Raw genomic sequence first — 26,727 nt, forward strand, 5'->3', positions numbered from 1 at the left:
CCTCATAACAATTAGATGAGGCAGTCACCTCCTGTTACTAGCTCCATTTTATAGACCATGAAACAGAGATCCACAGAGGTTTAGTCAGTCTCCCAAGTTGCTTGACCAATGCCTGTCAGAACTTCAGCTGTTCTTAAGCTTGTGATCTGAACCTCATACTCAGTCAACTCTCTCTTACCTTTATCATAACTAATTATAAAAGTTCTTAATGGAAAATACCTTCCACAAACAATGGCATGACAATCCAGGAGCTACTCAACCGCCAGTTCTTATGTTGGAATCTCCTAAGTAAAAGTAGGTTGTCAAGCACCTGAAGGATGACACTTTGAGGGAGGGAATCAGCTTGCAGGGGTATATTAGGGTTAACATGAATGAGCCTTATCTTGCTCTAGATATGGAGCACATGGTTAATTAGCAAAAAGAGGCACCTATAGTTTTGGGGTGAACTTGCTACATAATACAGTAGTATCAACACTTCCCATCAAAATTAACTTGAATGTGGTGCCTAGGGTAATGTAAGTGGTGCTGGTCAAAATAAAAAAGGGTCAGTCTCTTCCTAGTTGATTAAAAGGCTCAAACACAAAAAAATGCTATTTATTGCTGTCCCACAGTATATAATTAACAAAAGATGAAAAAAAGGTGTTTTTGCAAGTTCCTAAAGAATGTTATTTAGCAACATCAGACACTAAAGAAGTAATTTTCTAACATCAAAGTACAAAAGTATAAACCCAGATAATTACCAAGTAATTACCAGCAGCCACCTTCTGTCTTATCTGTCAGTGAGAAAGAAAATAACTGAAAACATAGTTTTCGTTGTTGAGAAATAAGCTGTTCATCAATCATAAAGAGAATATTAACATCCTCCATGCATGCACCCTTACTAAGATGTATTTTTATTTTGCAGTAGAGTTTATAGTTCTACTCTATCCAAACTCTTTTATCATGTGCCATTTCTCTGAGACAAGTGGAAATAATGTGTAAGGTATCTAGCCAAGGCCGGTCTTTAAGCAGTGTTCACAGAAGACATTCTAAGAAATTTTTTCATCAGGGTAGATTGTCTTATTTGCAACCAGCATTAAGCAACTCCAAATTGCATTTTAAATGAAAGGAATAAAGAAGGGAGAGAGGGAAGGACATAGGGACAGAGATAGAAGGAGAGCAGAAAGGAAGAGAGGGAGGTCATTCTTAAATAAAAACAGCTAGGATATTTTGTATAATCGTGTGTTTATACCAGATAAGACAGATATAATTCTAAAAGTATCATCTTTACTGAAGAATAACATTTTTCTTGGTGGCCTTCTTTCATGTGGTTTTATAAAATAAAATATATCCAACATTTTTATAAATGAAAACCTAAGCTTGCAATAAAGGAAACTGAAAACCTTCCTTGTGGTGTAAGCAGCATTAAGCAGCCAAGAGAGGAAGGATGTTAAGGCAGGGTGGGAGGGTTCTTGGGGTGGGGGCGGGAAGGACCTGTTTAACCTCAGTGAAACAGGGTTGACAACAGAAAAGGACTGGAACACAGAGACTCTTGGGTAAAGTCAGGATCATGGAAAGATTGACCACCTTGTAAATGTGAGAATATTAAAAACTCTTCCGTTAGTGTAGGGAGAAAAAAGGGATTCTTCTCAACCATGAATACTGATGAGACAAATCTTGTTGCTAGTTCATACATCACAGCACAACTGTGAGGCTTGTACCCAAGCCCTCTAAACATAACAGATGAAAGTCTGGTGCTTCCCCAACCTCAAACCCTCATTTGGCAGTAAAGGGCTAGAGCCAAAGTTCTACCAGGTCATACCACAATTGTATTTGGCCTATGATTATGCCAGAAGAGAAACTGGTACTTCCCTAGTCACATAGCTTAAAAGCACCATGGTCCAAATTTTGAGGTCCCTCTACACAAGTCCATCATCAAGACCTGCCAGAGTTATTTGTGCTGCCCTAGAATGCAACGGGGAACAGAGGAGCTATGTCCCTAACCCCAGTGCTGGTTTCTCCATAACTTTTCCTAATGTGCTCCAGTAGCTTGTGTGTATGCTACCTGGCTATTTATCCTTGTCAGCCTAACAATCTTTCAACTTTTGGACTGTTAAATTAGAAAAATAAATGTTTTTCTTGTTCAAGTCACAGCATTTTGGGATCTCTTTGTTACAGCAACTTAGCCTTACCCCAATCAATATAAAGACTATATTCTGTCAGGGGTCTCCAAGACCATGCACAGGTTTGATCATTCTCTAGGAGGACTCACAGGACTCAGCATATAGTCATGCCCATGGCTATGTTTTACTGCAATGAAAAGATACAAAGAAAAATCTGCAAAGGGAAAAGTCACAGGAGGTGAAGTCCAGAGAAAAGCTGGCACAAGCTTCTAAGAGTCCTCTCCCAGCGGAGTTGATATAGGAGGTGCTCAGTTTCCCTGGGCTTAGGTTTCAGGTCACACCTCTGGGTTTCCAGCCACCATCTCAGGTCTCACAGACCCAAAGTCTCAGGCCCCTCCTTTGGGCCCTCCCCTACAGGAAAGCTACTGTTGCCAGTTAGACCTATTTTCAGCACCAATGTGGGGAAAATGAGACCAGAAGAGGCTGGCTTATGTAAGTGGCTGGGCATTCTCAGTAAAGAGGGGTTATATAACGCTGTGTGAAGGTTAATTCTAGGTGTCAACTTGGTTAGATGAAGGAATGCTGTGAAACCTGGTAAATCTATCTTCTTAGGTGTGTCCATGAGAGTGTTTCCAGCAGAGATTAGTATGAGAGTCTGAGTGGCCTGGGTGGGAAAGACCCACCCTCAATGTGGGTGGGAACCATCCAATCCATTGGGGGTCCAGAAAGAACAAAAGACACAGGAAAGAGGTGAAGCTCTCTCGATCTGCTGGAGCTGGGATACACTCTTCTCTCCTGTCCCTGGACATCAGAGCTCTAGACTCTTCAGCTTTTGGGTTCCAGAACTTACACCAAGGACACCATCAGCTTCACTGGTTTTGAGGCCTTTGGACTTGGACTGAGCCACGCTACCAGCATCCAGTTAATAGACGGCCTGTTGTGGGAATTTTCTTCATAATCACGTGAGCTAATTTCCCTAATAAATCCCTCTCATATAATTATAACATATCCTATCTCTCTGGAGATCCCTAATATACACTAGTCATTGAATGGCCTTCCACTAGAGGTGCCAGAGAGCACAGAATATTCCTGAATATGCCTGGTGCATGTCACAGGATTTGACCAATGAACACGCTCCAAGAAGAAACCAACAGAACATGTGCAAGACTAATGTTACATAATTGGGAACCACCCCCTTAACTGAATGTTCATTAGACAGAGAAACTATAAAAGCCAAATCTCAGCAGAAGGCCAAGCTGTTGCTCTCTCTCCTGGAGCCAGCCTGTACTCTGCCTGTGTAGTGTGTATTTCTTTTTGTATCAAACTTACTTTCAGCAAGCAGCTGCTCATTCTCTTGAGCCAGCCTGCATTCTGTACTGAGCTTTAGGTATGTACTTCTTGCTTTCCTGTTAAACTTGGTGTGGGCCCTGCTCAGTCTCTGAAGCTACGCCACACTCTCTGTGAAATCCGTATCTCTTTTTCAATATATTAAACCTGTTCTCACTTTCTACTGTGACTCTGCTCTTGAATTCTTTCCTGTGGAGGAGTCAAGAACCTGGTAGGAGAACGGGCTGGCTTGAGGCCAACTATCAGGCCCCCCAGGGCCCTACCTCGAACATCAGAGTCCTACAGGAAACACTTAATTCCTCCAGTAATGAGTTGTGACAACACATGTAAAATGTTGTCTAGTAGGGAAACTCATTAGAGACTCAGTGCCCAAGGTTTTTGTTGGAGCCTGGTCGTGTAGGCACCCTCTGCCTAGCACATACCAAAATTCCAGATTCCCAGAAGCAAAGCAGGTATTCGACATCCTCCACATTGTTTGTACAGTCTAGGCACAGTGAGCTACTCTCATCAGTTCTGGGAGTGGTGGGAACCCTCCTAAAATCCAGATTCCAGCCAAGGGCCAACTTTGTGAGTGGGCCTTTCCAAAAATAATAGTCTCAGGATTGCTACGGTAATTCTTTTCTGCACATATGCCCTAACTGATATTGTATATAGATCTGCAAAAATATAAAAACATTCACAAGAATAATTCATATCAAAATTTATGAATGAATACCCCCTCAGGTAAGGAGGAGTGGAAAGGGATGGATGGTCCCTTTAACCGTATCTGTAATATTGTATTTTTTAGAAAAAAAAAAATCCAAATCAAATAGGGGAAAATACTGATAGCTGTTTAATCTTATGATGCATAGGTGTCTGTAATTTTATTTTTGTTCATTTTTACAGCTTTGAAATGTTTCATTCAAATTAAAAAATAAGAGTAAAAGATGACCAAAAAATTTAAACTATACAAAAAGAAAAACATCCCTCATCAAAGCATATCGTAACATTTAGAAAGGACTATGCAGTGGAGACAAAGCTGTGAACCACCCCAAATATCCTAAGGTTAAGAGAAAAAGTCGTAAGGTCCATCACAGTATGTCACAAATTAAGTGATTTTTAAAATCTTCTAAAAAAATATTTTGGAATGATGAAGATAATGGGTATCATGAATGAGAGAATCTGTGTTTAGATCAATATTTAAGTAGTCATCAACCAGTTAATAAATCATAAATGCCCCCCACACACCACTCTAACAATATAGGCACAAAATTCTTTACATAGTCTATAAACATTAGCTACAAAATAACAAGATATGAAATGATATAGAACTCCAATGTACAGTAGTTACTTAGCTTACAATTTACTTACATTTTCCTAAAGACAAAGGAGAGAGAAAGAAAGGGAAAGACTAGATGTATGCACATGTGCATGTGTGTGTATGCCTGCAGGAATGAAAGAGAGAAAAAAAAAGGAAGAGAAAGGAGGATGGGAAGAGGAGAGAAGAAGCAAAACTGGGAAGAAAAAAAATGAATACGAACAAGAGAGAATGTATTTCTGGTCTTCACCACTAATTCAGGTTAATTCCAAATTCTAAGTGTACTAAAAGTGAAAATGTCTTAAACAATCACACTTTTTCAAGACATTTGATAAAATTCAGCTTATAAAAAGAATCTAAAATAATAATTCTTCCTTTACAGAAACAATTAAAAGCATGTTTAAATAAGCAGAAAGCACTGCAAGATTTACAAAACTATGATAGCCCTAAAGCATTAATTTGAGAAGGATTGCATAAAATTACCTCCAAAAATATTAACCATGTTAACCAACTTTTTTAAAATCCCTAGGATTCTGCATGACTATTTTTATTTAAAAGAATTATAATAATGAGTACATTTATTTATGATAGTGGTGATGATGCTATTCTAAGCACTTTATCTCTTTTAATTCTCAAAAGAAACCAATGAGAAAGACACTGTTTTTTTTTTTTTTTACAAATGTGAAAACTGAGGCATAGAAAGTTTATGTGAATTGTCTCAGCTGGAGCACAAATTCATCCAGGCAGACTAGATCCAAAGTCTGTATTTTTAACTTTACTTATTTCACCCACTTCATTTCCTATTATCTCATACTTTATGAAAACATAATATTCAACTAAAAATAACATTCCCTATACTGATTACTCATAATTTTGGCAAACCAAGTGTTATTATACAGGAAAAAGCAAAAGGGTATGTTTCTCCTGTGAATTAAGAGAAGGCTTCAGTAGCATTTCTCCCATACCAGTATTCCAAAGCACAGCAAAAACACCTGACTACAAAGTGCTGCATTTCCTAAGCTGACCTAGAAATACCTGAAAGCTATTTTTAAAATAAAAATAAAAAGTAAACGGTTCCTAAAAACTACCTTGCCTTCCTAACTTCCCAATCAATGATGACCCCTTTTTCCTGGGTTCCTAGAAAAAAGAAATTCTGGATAAACATTTTTTTTGAACTCCTTTTATGTGCTGGGAAATGGAAAATCACTCTGCGCTTACTGTGAGCTGACTGCCTCAGAAAATTGTACTAATAGATTTATAAGTTCCCAAAGAAGAAACCAATCTTCCCACTGTAGTATCTGCTCATCAGATCACATCTGTGGTACTGTGTTCAGTTATGGGTATCGTCATTGAAATGGGACATTTGAAATCAGAGCCAGGGCAGTTACAGGGAAGAAAATCCCTCTCTGCATAGCACTTTTCAAATCTAAAATACTAAATAGTTTATGTTTATTTATTATGTGTATATTGTATCTCTCCCATTGCCACACTATAGGACTGAGGAGGAAGAGAGTGTTTGGGCAAAGGAAATGACATTCCTAAAGGCTCACACTGAAGAGAAACCTTAGCAATCCAGGAATCGAAATTTCCATGCAGCTGGAGTGTAGACAGTGAAAGAAATTGGTGACAGGCCAACTGGGAAAGCAAGGGTCAGATCATGAAAGCCCTTGTGAGTCAGGACTTGAAGGGCTGAGCAGGTCAGGGGAATGAGAAGCCACTGAAACATTTAAAGCAGGTACCAATCTCTGTGACTATAGTTTGGATAATGGGCTTTAGTTGCACTATTTGAAACTGTCAATATTCAATTGTGTTGGACCTACATAAATGGCAGTTTCCTATCTTTCAATCTCATTAAAACCTTCCCAAAAGGAAGAAGGAATAGAAAACTGGGAAACTACTCAATAGTGCAGGTAAAAAACTAGAAAACACAACATAGCAATAAAAGAGATATTGTTACTGAAGCAGAGAAATTGGGTGACAGCTTGTAAGACTATTTACAGATAGGATGTTTGTGCAGAAAAAAAAGAAAAAAAAACAAAAAACAATTAACAATATGACCGAAAATCTGGGTTTAAGAGCTTAAAAGAACCTTAGAAATCATGACAACCACCTCTGACCACCCCACCTCACCCTATTTTTACAATGAGAAAAATACTGCATTTTCATTCTTTCACTCAAAAAACATTATGAGTATGTTCCAGGTGCCAGTCCCTATGCTGAGCACCATGAGGATAAAGAAGCTTCAAGGAGCTTAAATCCTAATCTGTCCATCTGGATAATGGCTACGAGAACAACAGAGAAGTGGGCGCTTCAGATCTCACTGCTAATGGCAGAATGAGGACCAGGACTCATGTTTCCTGACTTCTGGAGTCCAGGGCCCTTTCAAAGTACTATCCTGCTCAGATTTCACAAGCTTTACCTGAGACAGGCAGCTACAGCTATGTCTCTAAGCCTCAGTACTCCATCTAGAAACAAGAGGAGGGGGCAATACCATAATGACGGGAGTAAAGTGGCAAGCATAGTTGTAACTAATCATGGCACCATTCCATTCTATAGCCCCCCCATTATGGCAGCCCCTGTGCTCCATGAGTTCAGGGCCCTTACATTTCTAGATCTATTTTTCCAAGTATAGCCCTATCCATCACTAACCTACCCCACCACGAACAACTTCTTGCCCTCTTACATATCAAAAAAAGTCACCCCCTTAATCTAAAGTAGTGAGAAAATTGTATCATTACATCACAGCATTCTTTTTGTACTGAAAATTCACTGTATCAAATTATCTTTACAGTTTTCCTTGTCTCTACCTGACCTTAAACAGGGCACTGGGGAAGGTCATTAGCTAGGTTTAAGACACACCACTAATTTCCTCCAAGAACAGTTCTAAAAGGGAAAATGAATTGAAAAGAAGTCAAGGGAATAAAGGAATGTAAATACTTTCATTGACCTATTTGCTTAAAACCAATTTTTTTTTAACTTTTTTTTTCACTCTACATTATTTCAAAGATAATTAGGAGCAGCTAATTTTATTTTACTTCTAATAGGAACTAGAAAGGAAATTTTGATGCTCTTTTTGTCTTCAAAAGATTGTGCCTAAAAAATATTCTTCTTTTGTCCATCAGATATTTTGCAATAAAAATACTAGTTTCCATTTCCTTTCCTTCTTCCTTATGATCTGGAAATTTTGGATTAGAACTGTAACCTAATATGAGATACTAACTTTATAGACTTGGAACCAGAATAGACAAGAGAATGTGGACTAAAATGCTCACTATTTCTCTCAGACTAATAAATTCCCTCTTTGTTATTTTTTTAAATACATGAATACATGACCGAATTTTAAAAATCACGCAAAAAAAAAAAAAAAACAAAGCAAGTCTTCCCTCACCATCCCGCCTCCCAATTACTATCCTATCCCCAAAGAAATAATCATTTGTGCTATCGCTGTCACCAATTTTGTCACTAAAAGTCAAGAGCTAATATTTTCACCCTTAAACATAATATTTTTATGTATAATGATAAATACATAAACCTTTCCAAATACAGAATATGCAAACTCAGAACCAGGGAAATAAAAAAGATTTACAGATCATTTATCTCATAGTACATACTTATTTTTTTTAAATATATAATATCTGCTCAATTAATTAAATGATAGTCCAGGGAAGGAAACAGGGTTGAGAACATCAACTCTTTGGCATTGAAATTTTTTCTTTATTAAGGAAGTGAATTTGAAAACAAGCTATATTCATGCAAAGAATAGTGGTAAATTAAAAGTAAACAGTCTATATCTGGATGTAAAAACTCAGTCACTCTTTTTTTTTTTTTTTTTCCTCCACTCGGATTTTCCCACAGGAAGGAACAGATTAAAGGATGGATTACTTCAAGCACTATAAAGGTCCCTCAACTGACCCCACTCTTAGAGGGAACTCTTTCAGAGGAATAATGCTATAAAGAACAGTGAAAGCCCAAGAAAACCCACAACTGAGCCCTTCAGCAGGCCCTCATTCACAGTCCCCATTGACTGCCCTGGCCTCTCTGGGGGAATTCAAAATAATTCACTGCCCACCATAATACTGAATTCACAACAGAGAGGAAAAAAAGTGATGGAGCTGCTTTGCATCTGTTTAATTTTTTTACAAATGTTAAGGGGGTTAATCTTCTACAAGTCCAGTCATGTGCTTTCACAAAGGGCCAAGAATGGAGTCGGAAAGCCTGCCATGATTCAGCAGGAAGCGCTTTGTATCTTCCTTCCACACCATGTCTGACAAAGGAGCTGAGTTCATAGGCTTCTGTCTCTTGCCTTAATTCTGAAGTCAGTGAAGCAACAATGATGTCATCGCTTCTGAAGACCACCGTTGGCTGAGATAATGAAGATCTCTTCACCCACAACACCACCACTTCTGCAGAGAGCGTTTTCTAAGCTTTCCAACACAAAAGCTTCCTACTCATTGGGAGGAGTGGGGTATTTTCCTCTATCTTCTGCCTTATCAGAAAGAAATCATATTGCAGCATGTTTCCCTCTCACCAAAACATCTTTTAAAACTTAGCTAGTAGATACTACTGCACTAGAGCAGCTTATTCATATGCTTAAGAGGGGAGCAAAAGATTATGCTTTTTTAATGAGATTTAGGTATGATATCCAGTTAGTATGCTGATAATAAAACTCCACAAATGGCATTATATGAATAAGAGCCATTTCTCACCCTTTTAGTCTTCAATATATGTATACACATGGCTTAAAAAAACAAATGAAATTATCCAAAGAACATTAAATAGTTTGAGGACAGTTATTCTCCAAATTTTTAAATCATTAACTTCTTTGAAAATCTTTTAAAAGCTATGGAATCTTTCTGGGAGAGAAGAGGTGAATCAAATATGCACATCCATGGAAAAGTGTACATAAACTCAAAGAATTTGCAGACCTCTACACACCCTTGCAGACTAAGAAGCCCTGCATTACAGAGCATAATTTTATGAGAAATGAAAAATTCTGTCCAGGCCTTGTATGAAAGTATTTATATAGAACAATGATTTTGTTAAGAGACTAAAGTTTCTCAAAGCACTTTCTAATTTTCCCCTCTAACCTATCTTATAGTACACACTTCTTTAATTATATATAGTATTATTTATTTAAAAAGCAGACCTTCCTTAAGTTATTAAAAGTAAGCAACTTAAAGGGAAATAAAATTTTCATTTTTATTCTCAAAGAAGAATATTAAATAAGGTTAGAAAAATAAAAGTTGAATATAAATTAAAATAGACAAATCAGATGTGCCAGGGGTTTAAGTGTATTATCTCATTCAGTCCTTAGTTATGAGACAGATATTATTATCTTCACTTTTCAGATCCTATAAAATCCAAGGCAAATACTTATTCTTTTTTCAAAATGATAGCCTAGTGTTTTCCAGGTAAAGTAAGATACAGGGATACAATCCAACATACCAAAAGGAAGAGAAATACAGCCTAGCATGTATAAGGACAGAAAAAGAAGGCAAGAGGAAACAAATGTGTGTTTAATGAATTTAGAGTTCAGCAGAGCCAAAATAAAGAATGTGTAGCAGGGACAGGGAGTCACTAATGAATAATAAGGTAGACAACACAGATAAAATAGGGGGGCTCCAGGATATAGAGGACAATGCTAAAAGGCTTATCTTTTATCCAACAGGGAATAGGGAACCACTTAACTTTAGATGGCATATATCAGTTTACAAAGATCACAGCATCTTGGGCCGGCCCGTGGCTCACTCGGGAGAGTGTGGTGCTGATAACACCAAGGCCACGGGTTCGGATCCCATATAGGGATGGCCGGTTGCTCACTGGGTGAGTGTGGTGCTGACAAAGATCACAGCATCTTTAATCAAAAGCAGCAATCTCCAAAGCAATACTTATACTGTAAACATGTACAAAAACACTTACTAGAATATGGAGAAAAAATAGAATTACAATAGTTATTTTTATTACATTCTTTATAATTTCTATCTCTGTTTATGTTTTATAATACATAGTGTGCATGTTTTATAATATATGAATGATAGTAATGCATCTGTGTGTGTGTGTGTGTGTGTGTGTGTGTGTGTGTGTGTATGCACACATATGATGTGGGCACACAATCCACAAAGTTTGATAACCTTCTATTTCAACATGGAACAGAGGGAAATGGATTTAGAAGCAGGAGAATAGTAAGGAGGCTGCTGCAGCAATCAAAACAAAAGCTTATTAGGCTCTGAACAAAAACAAACCATGGAGTCTGAAGGGGCTATCTCGAGAACTACCTGGGTATAAAATTAGTGGGTCTGGGTTAACAAGTGTGGAAGTGCTTAACAAGTGTGATAAGGAATGTGAAAGTCAGAGTTCACTTAGTGGATATTGGTACCATTTACAAAAACTGAGATGTAAAAAGGAGAGTACGGAGAAGTTTAGGAATTGGCGGATGGTTAGAGACAAGCTCAGTGTTGGCCAGATTGAGTCAGAGACAGAGAGGCAAGGGGAAGAAAAAGAAAAATGTATCAGCATAGTTTTATCATCAAAGAGTTTGTTACTTGTTTTGCAAATAAATGAGACAGCAGGAGCTGCAAACACAATTTCAATGAATTAAGGAGTAAAAACATATGACATATGCATATTTTAAGTTGGTATATGACAAAGTATAAAAATAAACATAACTTATAAGAACTATAAAATTTCAGGAAAAAAAAGAAAAAAACACTTTCAGGGAAAAAGGAAACGATAACCGAGCTGGATAATGAACACTAAGTAGAGGTGACAAGAAGATACTGCAGATGCAGAAAAGAGTGTGACTAAGTTTACGGAAGTAATAACAAATAGGAAGACCAAAAGGAAGCCTAGCTAACTACATCCCAAACTCACATCTAATCAGACACCACATTCTCTCTTTTGCTTCCATAAAGATGGACACATGACACTACTTTTGAAGCATACTATGCTGCAATATTTGCAATTATGACTTAGTGATTCCAAAAACAAATTTTAAAAAATTATGCTTTCTGGATTTAAAAAATATATACTAAATAATTTTATATAACAGGGAACACCTAGCTCTGCTCCATTTCTGAATCCTATACTCAGAGATCAGCTAGGGCAGGATGGCCTAAGGAATTCTGTTGTGCATGTTATTTTCAAGCATTAAATGTTGAAAATGTAATGGTCATAATGATCACAAACAGCCTCACATCAAAGAGGCCCTGTAGAAATGTTCTGCTCTGCTTCTTAAAATACACTCAGCCAACAAAAAATCCACTCTTCCTTTTTCACATTGGGGTTGACACACGGGATGCCCTCAACACCTCTCCCCTGGATTACTAGAGTAAGCTACTTTCCCTGCCTCCATTCCCTCACCCCTCTATTCTCTACTCCATGAGTATATTCTATACTCCACGTGGATGGAAGACAGGTCTTTCTAAAACACATATCATAGTTTATAACTTCTGTGAGCATGTTTCTTTTTAAACTTGTAAAATAAGGTTCTTCATAATATGGCATTAAGTGGCCTTTCCTGAAACAAATATGAGAAAAAGGATAGAAACTATAGTTATGGCAGTGGCAAGAAAAGGGAAAGATGTGAGAAAGATTACTAGCCAAGAGCCCCTCTCGTATTGGACACTATATCATTGACAGCCTCTTGAGGTAAGCACAATTGTAACTTTATAGCTGAGGCAATGGTTTCTGCAGAAGCTTTCCCAAGTGCTGAGATCATAGAGCTAATTGGCAGCAGAACTGCTATTTATCTGTGGTTTTTCGTATTCAAAATATTTTACCTTTTATTTGCACATTTTTGTAGAGTACAGTGTATTGTTTCAGTATATGCATATACTGCATAATGATTCCACTAGGGTAGATAGCATAGTTTTGCACCCATTAGTTCACCATTTTCCACTGCCCCCGCCCCCAACCACAGCTCTGGTAACCATTATTCTACTCGCTACTTCTATGAGGACCACTTTTTTAGATTTCACATATGAGTGATACTGTGCAGTATTTGTCTTTTTATGCCTGACCTACTTCACTTAACATGATGGTTTCCATCTCCATCCATTTTGCTGCAAGTGAAAGAATATTATTTTTTTTATTGGCTGAGTAGTATTCCATTGCATATATATACCACAGGTTTTTTTATCCATTCATCCATTGATTCATTCACTGATTGACATTTAGGTTGATTCCATCTCTCGGCTATTGTGAACAGTGCTGCAAGAAACATAGGAGCACAAGTGTCTTTTTTATATGCAAATCTCATTTCCTTTGAGTATATACCCATACTGAGATAGCTGGATCATAGGGTAGATCTATTTTCAGTTCTCTGAGGAACCTCCATACTCTTTTCCACAATGGCTCTACCAATTTACTCCCACCAGCAATGTAGGAGAGTTCCTTTTTCTACTTATCTTTGCCAGCATTTATTATTTTTTGTCTTGTTGATAATAGGCATTCTAACGGGAGTGAGAAGATATTTCATGGTGGCTTTAAATCTGCTTTTCTCTGATGATTAGTGATGGTGAACATTTTTTCATGTTCCTGTTGGCCATTTGTATGTCTTATATTGAGAAATATGTGTTCAGGTCCTTTGCCCATTTTTCAGTTGGCTTATTGGTTTTTTTGCTGTTAAGTTATCTGAGTTCCTTGTATATTCTGGATATTAGCCCCTTGTCTGATGTGTAGTTGTCAAACACTTTCTCTCATTCTGCAGGTTGTCTCTTCACTTTTTTGACAGTGTTCCTTGCTGTGCAGAAGCTTTTTAGTTTGATGTAGTCCCATATATGTATTTTTGCATTAGTTGCCTGTGTCTTTGTAATCTTGTTTTAAAAAATGGGCTGCCCACTCCCATTTCCTGTACATTTCCCCTACAATTTCTTCTAGTAGTATCATAATTTTGGGTTTTAAATTTAGGTTCCTGACCATTTTGAGTTCATTTTTGTGTATGGTGAGAGACAGGGGTCTAGCTTCAGTCTTCCCCATGTGCATATCCAGTTTTCCCAGCACCATTTTGTTGAAGGGGTGTCTTTTACCTACTTAACATTTTTGGCACCTTTGTTGAAAATCAGTTGGCTGTAAGTGCGTGGATTTATTTGGGGGCTCTCTATTCTATTCCATTAGTCAATTTGTCTGTTCTTATGTCAGTGCCATGGGAAGGAAGTGAAAGACCTCTACAACAAAAACTAAAGAAATAGGTGGAAAAAAAAATTGAAGAGGATACAAATAAATAGAAAGATATTCCACATTCATGGGTTGGAAGAATTAACATCATAAAAATGTCCATATTCCCCAAAGCAATCTACACATTCAATTCAATGCCTATCAAAATCCAATGACATTCTTCACAAAATAGAAAAAACTATCTTAAAATTTGTAATGGGACCACAAAAGACCCTGTATAGGGAAAGCAATCTTGAACAAAAAGAACAAAGCTGGAGGCATCACACTTCCTGACTTCAAAATATACTATAAAGCTATAGTCACGAAAGCGGGTGCTATTTGAACCTAGGTCTGTCTCGCTACAAAACCCATACCAGAAAAGACTTACAAATATTCAGTGAAATGATACTTGAATCCATAAAAAGAGCTATATAGGATAAAACTATATAGGATAAACTATATAGGATAAAATTGAATATGAGAGGAAACTCACTACTAAATGATAAGAGAGGAAAGGAGACTCAAACTGCTGATCAAAGATAGAAAGGGATAAGGAGGCTACATGGAGTGTGTCAGAAGACATTAACAGAAAAAGAAACAATGTGCTACCAAATGTCTTGAAGAGGTCTAAGAAAGTGGGTTCTGAGAAAAAAAATCTGCTGAAATTTTTAAGTCTTGGAGAAATCCATTTCTGTAAAGTGCTGAGGATAAAAGCCAAGCTGAGGAGGAGCTGTATAAGAGACTAAGTGATAAGAAGAAAGGAGTAAAAGAAAACATGTTCTTTAGAGAAATGTAGCAACCATGGTGATTAATAGGGCAAAAAAGACAAAAAAGACAAAATTCCAGCCAAATATTTATGAAGCCTGAGGAGGCCTATATCATCCTAAATACTTGTGCACATCTTCCAGAAAAGCAATACAAAAGATCAATGAAACAAAAAGTTAGTTTTTTGAAAAGATAATTAAATTGACAAACCTTTAGCAAGACTAACTATGAAGAGAGAAGACTCAAATAACAAAAATTAGAAATGAAAAAGGTGATATTACAACTGATACCTCAGAAATACAAGGAATCATATAAAAAAGAATGAAATACATTTGCAACAACATGGATGGACTTAGAGAAAAATATATTAAGTGAAGCAAGTCAGGCACAGTAAGAAAAATACCATGTTCTCACTTATTTGTGGGAGCTATAAATAAACAAACAAACAAACAAACAAACAAATGAAGTGGGGAGGGGAAAAAGACACAACAATCACAATAATTCCTTGAACTCATTAAGACAAGTGAACAGATATGATGTAGTGCAGGGGAGAAGAAGAGTGAAAAAAGGAACGAGGTAAAGGAACATGAAAATCAACTACAATATATATTGGGAAATTAAAACAAAAAAATTTTTTAAAAAAGAAAGTTCATAAGATGAGAAGAATGCCTTTAGAATAAGAGAAACTTGCAACATATGCCACAGTGACTAAGTAAGCAAGCTCTACATCATAAATCTGGAGGACTCCACGGACAACCTCTTCTGTGCTGTAAATCCCATTCCTGAGTCTCATTCAGCCACCACCCTCTGACACTAATGAGCCCATCACCAGGGGATTCATTACATAGTCTGGGTTTGATAACTAGACATCTGAGGTGTTAAGTGCTCTTTCCGATTATCTTCTTTGTAATTTTTTCATAAAAATTACAGAGAATCTTGGACACTGTGGGTCTTCCTGCATGTCACACTGGCTGTCCTACATCATATTTCACTTTTGACCTTCCTGACAAATTTCAGTTGAAAGATCCTTTGTTCAGTTTATAAAGTAATTCCAAAGCTTGCACTTTATCATCAAATTAAGCGTGTGGAGAAAAAATTTTAATTATTTTCCTCAGGCAAGGTACTTAACATTTCTGAGTATCAGAATCACTCAATCATTCATTCATTCAATCAATATTAATTGAAGGCCTACTCTGTGCTACACATGTGATAGACCCTGAATAAGCAATGTTGAGCAAAGAGGAAAAATTGAGGTAATACCACCTATTCTGTCATATAATTCTTGGGAGACTCAGTGAAATAAGGATTATGAAGGAACTCTGAGAATTGTAAAGAAAATATATACCATGGTACAAACCTAGACCCAAAACGTTCAATACAGAGGGCATTAGTCACATGCAGCTAATTAAATTTAAATAAATTAAAATTAGGTAAAATTAAACATTAGTTCTTCAGTCACTTTAGTCACATCTCAATAGCTGCACATGACTAGTAGCTGCCACACTGAGCAGCACTGACATGGAACATTTCCATCATCACAGAATATTCTATTGGAAAGCACTTTCCTAAAAGCTGGGAGTAGAAATGCAACAGAGAGTATCTGCATGTCACCGAGAGGAGAAAAACTATTGACACTGTGATGGTAACATACAATAAAACACATGCTGAAAGAAGGATGGCTGATAATTCTTTGTATGATTATAAAACCATCACAAAGGGAAGATGTAATCATGATAAATGAATAGTAAGAGCTAACTTGTATCGAGTGCTTAGTAAGTATGAGAAACTAAAGCTAAGTACTTTATATCCTTTATATTCTTTATATCGCTCCAAAGAGCAATCTTTTGAAGTAAGCCTTGTAGATGGACTTGTAGATGAGGAAACTGAGGCACTGATAGGTTCAGTAACTTGACCAAAAGTCACAAAACTACTTAATGGAATAAAACCCTTGGAATAAAACTATACTAAAGGAAAACAAATACTTACCATGTCAACATTAGCTTTGACACTGAATCAATCTGGCTGAGTTAATTAATATGAAAACAATACTGAGGTAATATAATATCTCTATGTGCCTTTTTACTTTTATTAATAATATTATTAATAATAATATTACTGCCATATTATCACCATTGGATCTCTGCCTAATTTTTTTTCTTCTTTCCTTAGGAATGGCCACCTTTCTCCCAGCCTTTGTGTTTTGATTCAAAACCCAGGCATCAAGCAACGTCCACCTGAAATCCCTCAAACAATCCAGTCTTTCTGATATCTCTAAATTCGCATAACATATATTTTCTAGATCACTCATGATAATGCTAATTGCACAATGGTTTATTTTTAATTGTTCCTTAACTAATCTTTATTGCAGTATGCTATACTATTTGATGAGAGAGAACGTATTAAGCATCCAATAAACAAGTGACAATAATAATGCATCAATAATATCCTAGATATTTAACTAAATTTATAATTAGTAATTTAATAGATTACGTCTTCATAGTTTATGAAGAAATAAACTATGGACCCCCATTCCATCTCTGATAAATGTTTAAGTTTTCTTATGAATTAGCTGAAATGTGAGCTCATTCTCTGTGAAATAGGAAATTATAAGGATCATTAAAGAGATACATATTAGATTTACATCCAAAAAAAGTCAATGTTTAGATTTATTATTTCTGTAGTGTTATAAAGACTCAGACTGAAAACCTAATTTTAAAACTGGCTCAAGAGATCAGGCTCAAATGTTTGAGTCTGTTTTTACAGGATATCTTTGGCTAACTTTAAGAAATTTAACACAGTTGGACTATCTTCCTGTGACTATGAAACACCTTTCATAGGAATGTCCATTAAGGTCTGGGGGGAGGGAGTGGTATGAAAAGAGGGTTGAACAAAAAAGGTGTTTGGTCCCTTCTTAATGCAATACATTCTTACTTTAATCAAAATATGTTTTCTGAGATAATTTCTTATACCTGGGTCTTAGTTTTAGGTCTTTATATCTAGAAATATGACAAATATTCTCAAGGGACTAAGCACTGAGCATTTATGGTTTCCTATTCCCATTAGTTTATTAGTTTTTCTGCCATATATCACACTCAAGCTATTCTTTAAGCTTTAGTCACTGGATTTGGGTACCTAAGGTAAGGAACTGCCATCATGCTTGGTCTTAATTTTTCCTTTGTTATTGCCAAGAATTGAAGAACACTAAAACAGATGATCTCCCTATTTGTAGTGAAGGAGGCCTGAACATGCTACCTCTGTTACTCTCAACATCTATCTCTGGCAAAAAGTCAGAGAAATCTGCAAAAGTATGTATATGGCTTCACAGTGACTATGTTAATATATTCTCCAATGTGCATTAAAATACCTTAGTAGTTTTAATAATATTATAAATAAAACATTATGTTTCTATATTCACATAGAAAATAAATTTGATTTATGTTTCAGTCACACATAAAATTCTGTGGAATTTGGGATAAAACTCTAATATTTGCAGATATTAGATAGAAAAGAAAATAGGTAGACTTACGATCCCAAATTTAGACATACAGATATTGGAAAACTAAAAATTCCAACCTTCTAGTTACTCAGAATGTCAAATATGTATTTTATTTGTGATGAATTTTAGGTTATAAATCATGTGGTAAAGTATGCTTAAGTTATAAAGACAAAAATTTATTTTTTCTAACATTAATTTCATTTGTAACCCTATTTCTTGCTATTTTGTATTTGACATCTTATCATTCCTCATCCCAAATTACAAGTACAAAATGTAGAAAAGAAAAAGGTCCTAACAAGAGCCCTTTCAACAATCCTTGACACATGTGGTTTCTGCAACTACAACTATATGGAACTAGAACAATGTTGACCACAGAAATATGGTAACTTGTGCAATGGGAATAATATTTGGAAAATATAATGTTTATTCCTCTCTGCCTTTGTGCATAGATGGCCCACTCACTAATCCTCCCTAAGAACTGGCTAGGAGTCTGTATTAGTCCAGTTTTGTGTTGCTATAACAGACTACCTGAGACTGGGTAATTTCTAAAAAACGGAGGATTATTTGAGACAGCTGCATCTGGTGCAGGCCTTAGGCTGCTTCTATTCATGGCAGAAAGTGGCGGGCAGCCAGTGGGTACAAGCAGATCATAAGAGAGAGAGGGGGGAAGGTGCCAGGGTCCTATATACAACCAGTTCTCGTGGGAACTAATAAAGCCAGAAATCACTCACTACCACCTCCTCCTCAAGGAGAGCATTAATCCATTCATGAGGGATCTGCCCCTATGACTCAATCAGCTCCCAACACTGCCGCTTTGGAGATCAGATTGCCACAGGAGTTTTTGGGGAACAACACATCCAAACTCTGTCATTCCACCCCTGACCCCCAAAACTCATGTCACTCTCACATAAAAAATACATCATTCCATCCCAACAGTCCCAAAAGTCTTAGCTTTTCCAGCACAAACTTAACAGTCCAAAGTCTGATCTGATGAGACCAAAAGCAAAACTCCTTCCAGCTGTGAACTTGTAAAAATCAAAAACAGATTTATCTACTTCCAAGATACAATGGTGGAACAGACATTGGGTACACATTCCCATTCCAAAAGGGATGGACAGGCCAGAAGAAAGGAGAAATAGGTCCCAAACAAGTTCAAAACACAGCAGAGAAGACATTAAATCTCAAAGCTCCAAAATAATCTTCTTTGACTCCAAGTCCTGTACCCTGGGCACAAGAGGGCATCTGGGTCCCAAAAGCCTCAGGTAGCCTTTCAGGTCACTTGGTAGATGGGCCAGAGTAACACACCCAAATGAGGAATGTGTTGCATCCAAGATCCAAATAGGCCCACTAGATGTTGTGCCTCTTTCTTGATGTTAGGAGGGGCCTGATGCAATAGCTTATTCTTCACTTTAGAAGGAATATCTCAACATCCTCACATCATTGTACTCCTAGAATTTTAAACAATGTAGAAGGCCCCCAAATTTTAGTTGGATTTATTTCCCATCCTCTGGGCAAAGTTTGGAGGACTTAGAAGAAGACAAAATATGAGGGAAAGTTTGGAACATTTTAAAGATCGGTTAAATGGTTGTGACCAGAATGCTGTTAGAAATGTTGACAGTAAAGGCTATGCTGATGATGAGGGCTCAGATAGAAATGAGGAATTTATAAGGAATTGGACAAAAGATAACCCTTGCTACACCACAGCAAGGAACTTGGCTGCATTGTGACCATTCCCTAGGACTTTGTGGAAGGTGGGACTTAAGAGTTGTGAACCAGAATGTTTAGTGGAAGAATTTTCCAAGCAGCAAAGCATTCAGGAAGCTGCACAGCTACTTGAAACAGCCTACGCTCAGCTATGGCAGCAAAGGCATAATGTAAAGCCAGAATATAAAAGGAAAGCAGAGCACAAAGATTTGGAAAATTTGCAGCCTGGCCATGTGGTAGAGAAGCAGAGAGCATTTGCAGAAGAAAAATTCAATGGTGCTAAGAAGATTAGTACAGAAGAAAGGGATTATCAAGAGAAGGGGGAAAAGGCCCTGATGGAAAGGCATTGCAGAAGCCTCTGGGACCAATGCCTCCATTATAGCTCCAAAGGCCTAGGGAGACAAAATAGTCTTGGGGAACAGTCCTGAGGCACTCTCCATGGGCTTACTGCCCAAGACCAACTCAAGATGTTGTGTCCTGCACCCCTGCTACTCCAGCCTTGGCTAAATTGGCCCCAGGCATGGTTGGACCCACAGCGTTGGAAGATACAAGCTGGAAGCCTTGGCAAGATCCACATGGTGTTAGATCTGCAGGCTCACATAATGCCAGAGCTGTAAAGGCTTGGGAGCTTCCATCCCAATTTCGAAGGATGTTTGGAAAAGTCTGGGGACCCAGGAAGAGATCTGTTGCAGGGGCAGAGTCACCACAAACAGCCTTTGCTAGAGCAATGCTAAGCAGAAACATGGGGTCAGAGTTACAGCAGAGATCCCTACTCCTGGTACCAACATCTGTATTAGTCACGGTTCTCCAGAGAGACAGAATCAACACGATATGTTACAAATATATGAGAGGGGATTTCCTAGGGGAATTAGCTCACATGATTGTGAAGAAAAGTCCCACAATAGGCGGTCTGCAAACTGGATGCTGGTAGCATGGCTCAGTCTAAGTCCGAAGGCCTTAAAACCAGGGAAGCCAATGGTGTCCTTGATGTAAGTCCTGGAACCCAAAGCTGAAGAGTCTCAAGCTCTGATGTCCACAGACAGAAGAGAAGAGTGTATCCCAGCTCCAGCAGATAGAGAGATTCACCTTTTTTCTCTGTTTATTGTTCTCTCAGGGCCCCCAGTGTATTAGATGGTTCCTGCCCACATTGAAGGCAGTTCTTTCCCACCCAGTCCACTCAGGCTCTCATACTAATCTCTGCTGGAAACATCCTCATGGACACACCTAAAAAGATAGCTTTACCAGGTTTCTCAGCATTCCTTAATCTAATCTAGTTGACACCTAAATTAACCTTCACAGAGTCCTTGAGTGAAGGGAGAGGAAGAAGGGATAAAAGAGTTTTGCACATTAGGATTGTTGCATCAAGAATAAAGAAGATGCAAATAAATAGAAAGACATACCATGTTCAGACATTAGAAGACTTAATATTGTTAAAATGTCCATACTCCCCAAAGTGATCCACAGATTCTATGCAGTAGCATGTTTTTTACAGAACTAGGAAAAACATTCACAAGATTCCTATGGAACCACAAAGGACCTCAAATACCTGAAACAATCTTGAGAAAGGAGAACAAAGCTGGAGGTATCATACTACCTGATTTCAAAATCTATTACAAAGCTACGGTAATTAAAACAGTATAGTACTGGCATAAAAAAGATATATAGACTAATGAAACAGAATAGAGAGCCCAGAAATAAACCTATGCATATAAGACGGTACTTCAAAAAGTTTATGGAAATATTTTTATCATCTTTAAATTTTATTTTTCCACATACTTTTTGTAGTACCCTTTGTACAGTCAACTGATCATCTACAGGGTGCCAAGAATATACAATGGAGAAAGTATAGTCTCTTCAATAAATGGTGCTAGGAAAACTGGATATCCACATGCAAAAGAATGAAATTAGACCTTCATCTTACACCATAGACAAAATTCAACCGAAAATGAATCAAAGACTTAAATGTGAAAACTGCAACTGTAAAACTCCTAGAAGAAAGCATAGGGGAAAACTTTCATGACATTGGTCTTGGCCATGATTTCTTGGATATGACCCCAAAAAGAACAGACAATAAAAGCAAAAATAGACAAGTGGGACTACATCAAACTGAAAAGCTTCTGCACAGCAAAGGAAACAATCATCAGAGTGAAAGGCAACCTATGGAATGAGAGGACATATTTACAATCCATATATCTCACAGGGAATTAATATCCAAAATATATAAGGAACTCTTTCAACTCAATAGTAAAATAATAATAATAATAATAATAACAACCCAATTAAAAATGGACAAAGGACTTGAATAGACATTTCTTCAAAGAAGATATACAATAGACCCACTTTATATGAACAGATACTCAACATCTCTGATCATCAGAAAAATGCAAAACAAAACCACAGTGAGACATCACCTCACACCTGTTAGAATGGCTATTATCAGAAAAAGGAAAGACAGCAAGTGTTGGTGAGACATGGAGAAAAGGGAATCCTTGTAAACTGTTGGTGGAATGTAAATGTAAACCAGGAGAGCCATTATGGAAAACAGTATGGAAGTTCCTCAAAAAATTAAAAATCGAACTACCATATAATCCAGCAACCCCACTTCTGGGTATAATATCCAAAAGAATTGAAATCAGGATCTCAAAGAACTATTTGTTCTCCCATGTTCACTTCAGCATTATTCACAATAGCCAAGATGTGAACCTAAATGCTCATCGATGGATGAATGGATAAATAAAAGGTAGTATAAATGCATGATGGAATATTATTCAGCCTTAGAAAAAGAAAATCCTGTCATATATGACAACATGGATGAACCTTAAGGTTGTTATGCTAAGTGAACTATAAGAAAAAATTCTACAGAATTCCACTTGTATGAAGTATCTAAAATAGCCAAACACACAGAAGCAGAGAATAAAATGGTGGTTACCAGAGGATGGTAGGAGGGTAAATGGGAAGTTGCTATTCGAGAAGCATAAAGTCTCGACTATGTGAGATGACAAAGGTCTGGAGAAGAGCTGTACTATGTTATGCCTATAGTTAATACTGAATTGTACACTTAAAAATTGTTCAGGGTAGATCTCATGTTAAGTGTTTTTACCATAAAAATAAAAAAAGAATATAAAAAGACTTGATACTCGGTTTCTGGAATTCAGTTAATATCCTTCAAAAGAAAGTAGATTTGTAAGCTAGGTTTTGCAGAGAGGGAAAGGATTTTCTAAATCCTTTTAGTTCTCATATAACCTATCAATGCTAGGCCTGGAAACCAGATCATAAAGTTTTTTATTTGTTTGTTTTTGTTTCTGTTTTCCTCCTGTGTAGAGAAAGTCCTAACTGTTATTAAGTCTTAGTTATTAGACTGAAGTAATGAAGAAAAAATACGTAATTAGAGGGAGGAAAGTACAAACTTAACACTTTTTGATCTTAGGCTGCTTCTGGGTTGAGAGAGACAGACAGGAAAGGGGAGACACTGCTTTCTTCCCAGCTTCCTTCAAGGCCCAGTCTATGGGGAGGACAAGGGATTAAAACATATAGATCACTTAGGAACTGCAAGGCCAAAGCCTTTCATCCTGCTCTACTTTGGGGACTCTATAAGAGTCTACTTCATGGGCTGCTAGCACATCAATCTGGTTGCAGCCAAGGAAGCTGTGACTCCCCTCTGTCCCTATGCAGCAAGAAAGCAATATCTGACTCTCTGGGGAGCCTGTCAGAGAAGGCTGCCGAGCCAGGGTCAATGTGGTCCACAACAGAAGCTGTGAGTGGCTCATACATGCTGGATAGATAGGAGTCCCAGCCAGAATGCAGGGTGGTCTGCTGCACTAGTGAGAGCAGAGTCTCGTCAAGTTGGCGGTGAATGCCAACAGGGTCAGCAGCAACCAGGCAGAAAAGGATTATCAGCCCAGAGGTGTCACTCAACCAGCCAAAGAATCCCATACCCTGGTTAACACATAACACTCCACTACAAAATAAAAATGTTATACATTCTACCTTGTAGGATAGCTGGACTTCTTTTCTCCTGTTTTTTGTTTTCTCCACGAACATTTGTGAAGAATTAATATGTGCTGCAATGGAATCCCTCTGTTAATAAAATGAATGTCTATTGTAATTCCTACTTCATAGAGTAAATTCTTGGCTTTCTATTTACTTAATTCCTATTCAAGATACAAAACTCAAAATTAATTAAAACTATCTGAGTTGCTTTATCATAGTCGTCATAAATTCATGAAGAAAGTTTACACACGATGGGCTGAGCAATGTTGAGGTCTTGAGTTTCGATATAATGGACCATATAACTAGGAAAAATGTCCAATCCAAAAAAGGTGGGGTTTTAATTCAACAATAAGAACCTGAGTGATTACTGTAATAATTATTTTGCTCAATGCCCATACTTCAAATCCCATACCTATAAAAATAATCCAAATATATATCAGAAGTGTTCATTAATAATTTGTTTAAGTCTGAGCTGACAGCATTATAGAACATTTCTTTCATACATTTAAGAGAAAGAGTGCTGGTGAGTGATGGAAAGATGCCCAGGGGAACTGAGACAATGGCATCTCTGTGTGAAACATACAAACACTTCTACTGAGTTTTCAAATGCTGGGTCATCACAGAACAGAGAGGGATGTCAAAGGAGAGAAAAACAACACATCCCAGCCTGACAACTAAATTTTAACTCCTTTAAACGTAAATAAGGAGGTCCATCTGCTACAACTAGCCATGACTTCCAATAGGACTGCCCACTAGACTCAGAAACCAAGGCCAGGCTTATGAAATGAAGAAAGACAATGTATATCTGCATTAAATTCCATATTAGTGCTTCTAATAGTCTAATTTCTTGCTAGAAGAAGACTGTTTAGTGGCATATTATCAGTACAGGTATCACAGCACTGGAGATAAAGAAAATCTGTTTCTAGCACTTATAAGATAAGCACCTTTGGGGTTTAGACATTGCTTTTATTCCTATAGCATATGAAATAAGACCTAACAAAACTTGAGCAAGAAAACAAAACCTGCCAAAGTGTTCATACAGACTTAACATTTAAAGAACACAGAGCAATCTGTAAAGCACACTGGAGAGAACCCTCTTCCACAGGAATTGGATAAAAATATTTAGAATTAAAGACTGTCCTTTGAACAAGAATACACACAAAGGCTTAGGACAGTTCATATTATTAATCAGAGCTCTTAAATAATGAACAAATATCTTAACCCAAAAGCACTGAGAATGTTAATGTGGAAACTTGTAAGTAGGTAATAGTTTTGAAAGGTGAAAAAAATGTTGAATTAATGTCTCATTCAGACATTCATAATGTCACATATTTTTTTTCATATACTTAGTAAGGTGCTGGAAAGCAACAAAGGAATATGCTGTTTATAATTATTTGTCTACAATAGTCTCTAGATAATCTCACTGAGGGACATGGCTCCAGTCATTTCTAATGCAAATCCTTCCAACATGTAGTTCCAAGCTCAAGAAATTCCATTAAGAATTTTTGAATTTAGATATTTAGAACAGATGGATTACAGCTGAAAATTAGACTAAACTTTCTGGTATCTAGAAAGAACAAAACCCCAAGTAGTCAGTTCTCCTTACAGAATCATGCATTAAAGCACCATTTATTTTGGCCTAAGTGCAGCCCTCACATTTTATTGCACAGTCCTCATAATGTAAACTCAAACAATTTTCAAATAAAAATATTATTTCTGTGCTACACTTATTTTTTTCCATTGTTCCAATTTCTCTTCAACATATAACACCTACCTCCACTTCATAAACCAGAAATACGCCCTGAAGAGAGACAAAGACAAAAAGATCCCATGAAGAGAAAGAAGATTGAGAATAACCCATCTGAATCCTCCATAGGGATGCAAGAGGCCCACAAAAGCAAACGAACAAACAAAAAGTTTGCAAAATACCGGATGAACACTCTCAGGAGTGAATAGCATTGACCCTCATAAGTAAATTTACATTAAAGTTTCTACCTGATTATCCACCAAGAAAAATAAAAGAAACAATGACAGACAAGTAAATAACATCCAATTTTCAGTAAGTTATCTTTTTGAAAAATATCAATCAAATAAGTTATACACAGAAATGATAAAACAAAGGATTAAACTTCCAAAACACGGTGGTGAAAAATTTACAATTTAACACCTATCTAAAAGAATGGTTGCTATTTGCATACCTCAATAATTTAGTAATATTATATTCCATGCTTCATTTACTAAGAAAACATGTGCTGAAATTAATTTCTATTGTTTGATTTTTTTTGTATGGGTTACAAAGCTCACCAGTGATTCTCTTCAGGCAGGGCATAGGTCATGAGAACTTCCAAATGCAAAGGGTTAGAGCACCTACTGACATGTCTATAGATTCAAGGAAGGACTCTGCCTAGGAAGTTCCTAGCATCAATAAAATAAGGAATAGTCTTCCCATTATTCCAGTTCTTGCTTCATAGTTTCATTCCCCAGCAACCAGGAGCAACTCCCAAATCATTTCTGAGTTCCATGACGTTTCCCACCTGGGACAAAGACACTCCTTCACAGCACCATGACAACCAAACCAGCGACACAAGCACTTGGGTTTATACAAGAAAATGAAAATCCTGAAAGGAAGCTAGGAGATAAAGGCTTACTATTCCTTGTTTCCCACTGGTAGGAAGTAATTACAAAAATTACTTTGACACAAAGCTTCTGGTGAATGAATAGTTTGTAATTTGAGGGGAGAAGCCTAAGGACCTAGGGATTAGATAAAAAATATGAAAAGCTGAATGATGTCATTACAAGTACAGCCCCCCTCTCGCCATAAATCGACTGCCTAAAGTAAATCCCTTCATGATGACAATGCAAACATTCTTAAG

The 26,727-nt window shown here is 37.1% G+C and overlaps 1 protein-coding gene across 1 annotated transcript in view; it reads right to left on the reverse strand.

The window, feature by feature from the left end:
* ADAMTS3 (ADAM metallopeptidase with thrombospondin type 1 motif 3) overlaps window positions 1-26,727 on the reverse strand; it is a 278,318-nt gene that overhangs the window by 121,560 nt on the left and 130,031 nt on the right. The window lies entirely within an intron of this gene.

The sequence above is a fragment of the Cynocephalus volans genome, chromosome 9 (assembly GCF_027409185.1).
Source record: "Cynocephalus volans isolate mCynVol1 chromosome 9, mCynVol1.pri, whole genome shotgun sequence".
Lineage (NCBI taxonomy): Eukaryota > Metazoa > Chordata > Mammalia > Dermoptera > Cynocephalidae > Cynocephalus > Cynocephalus volans.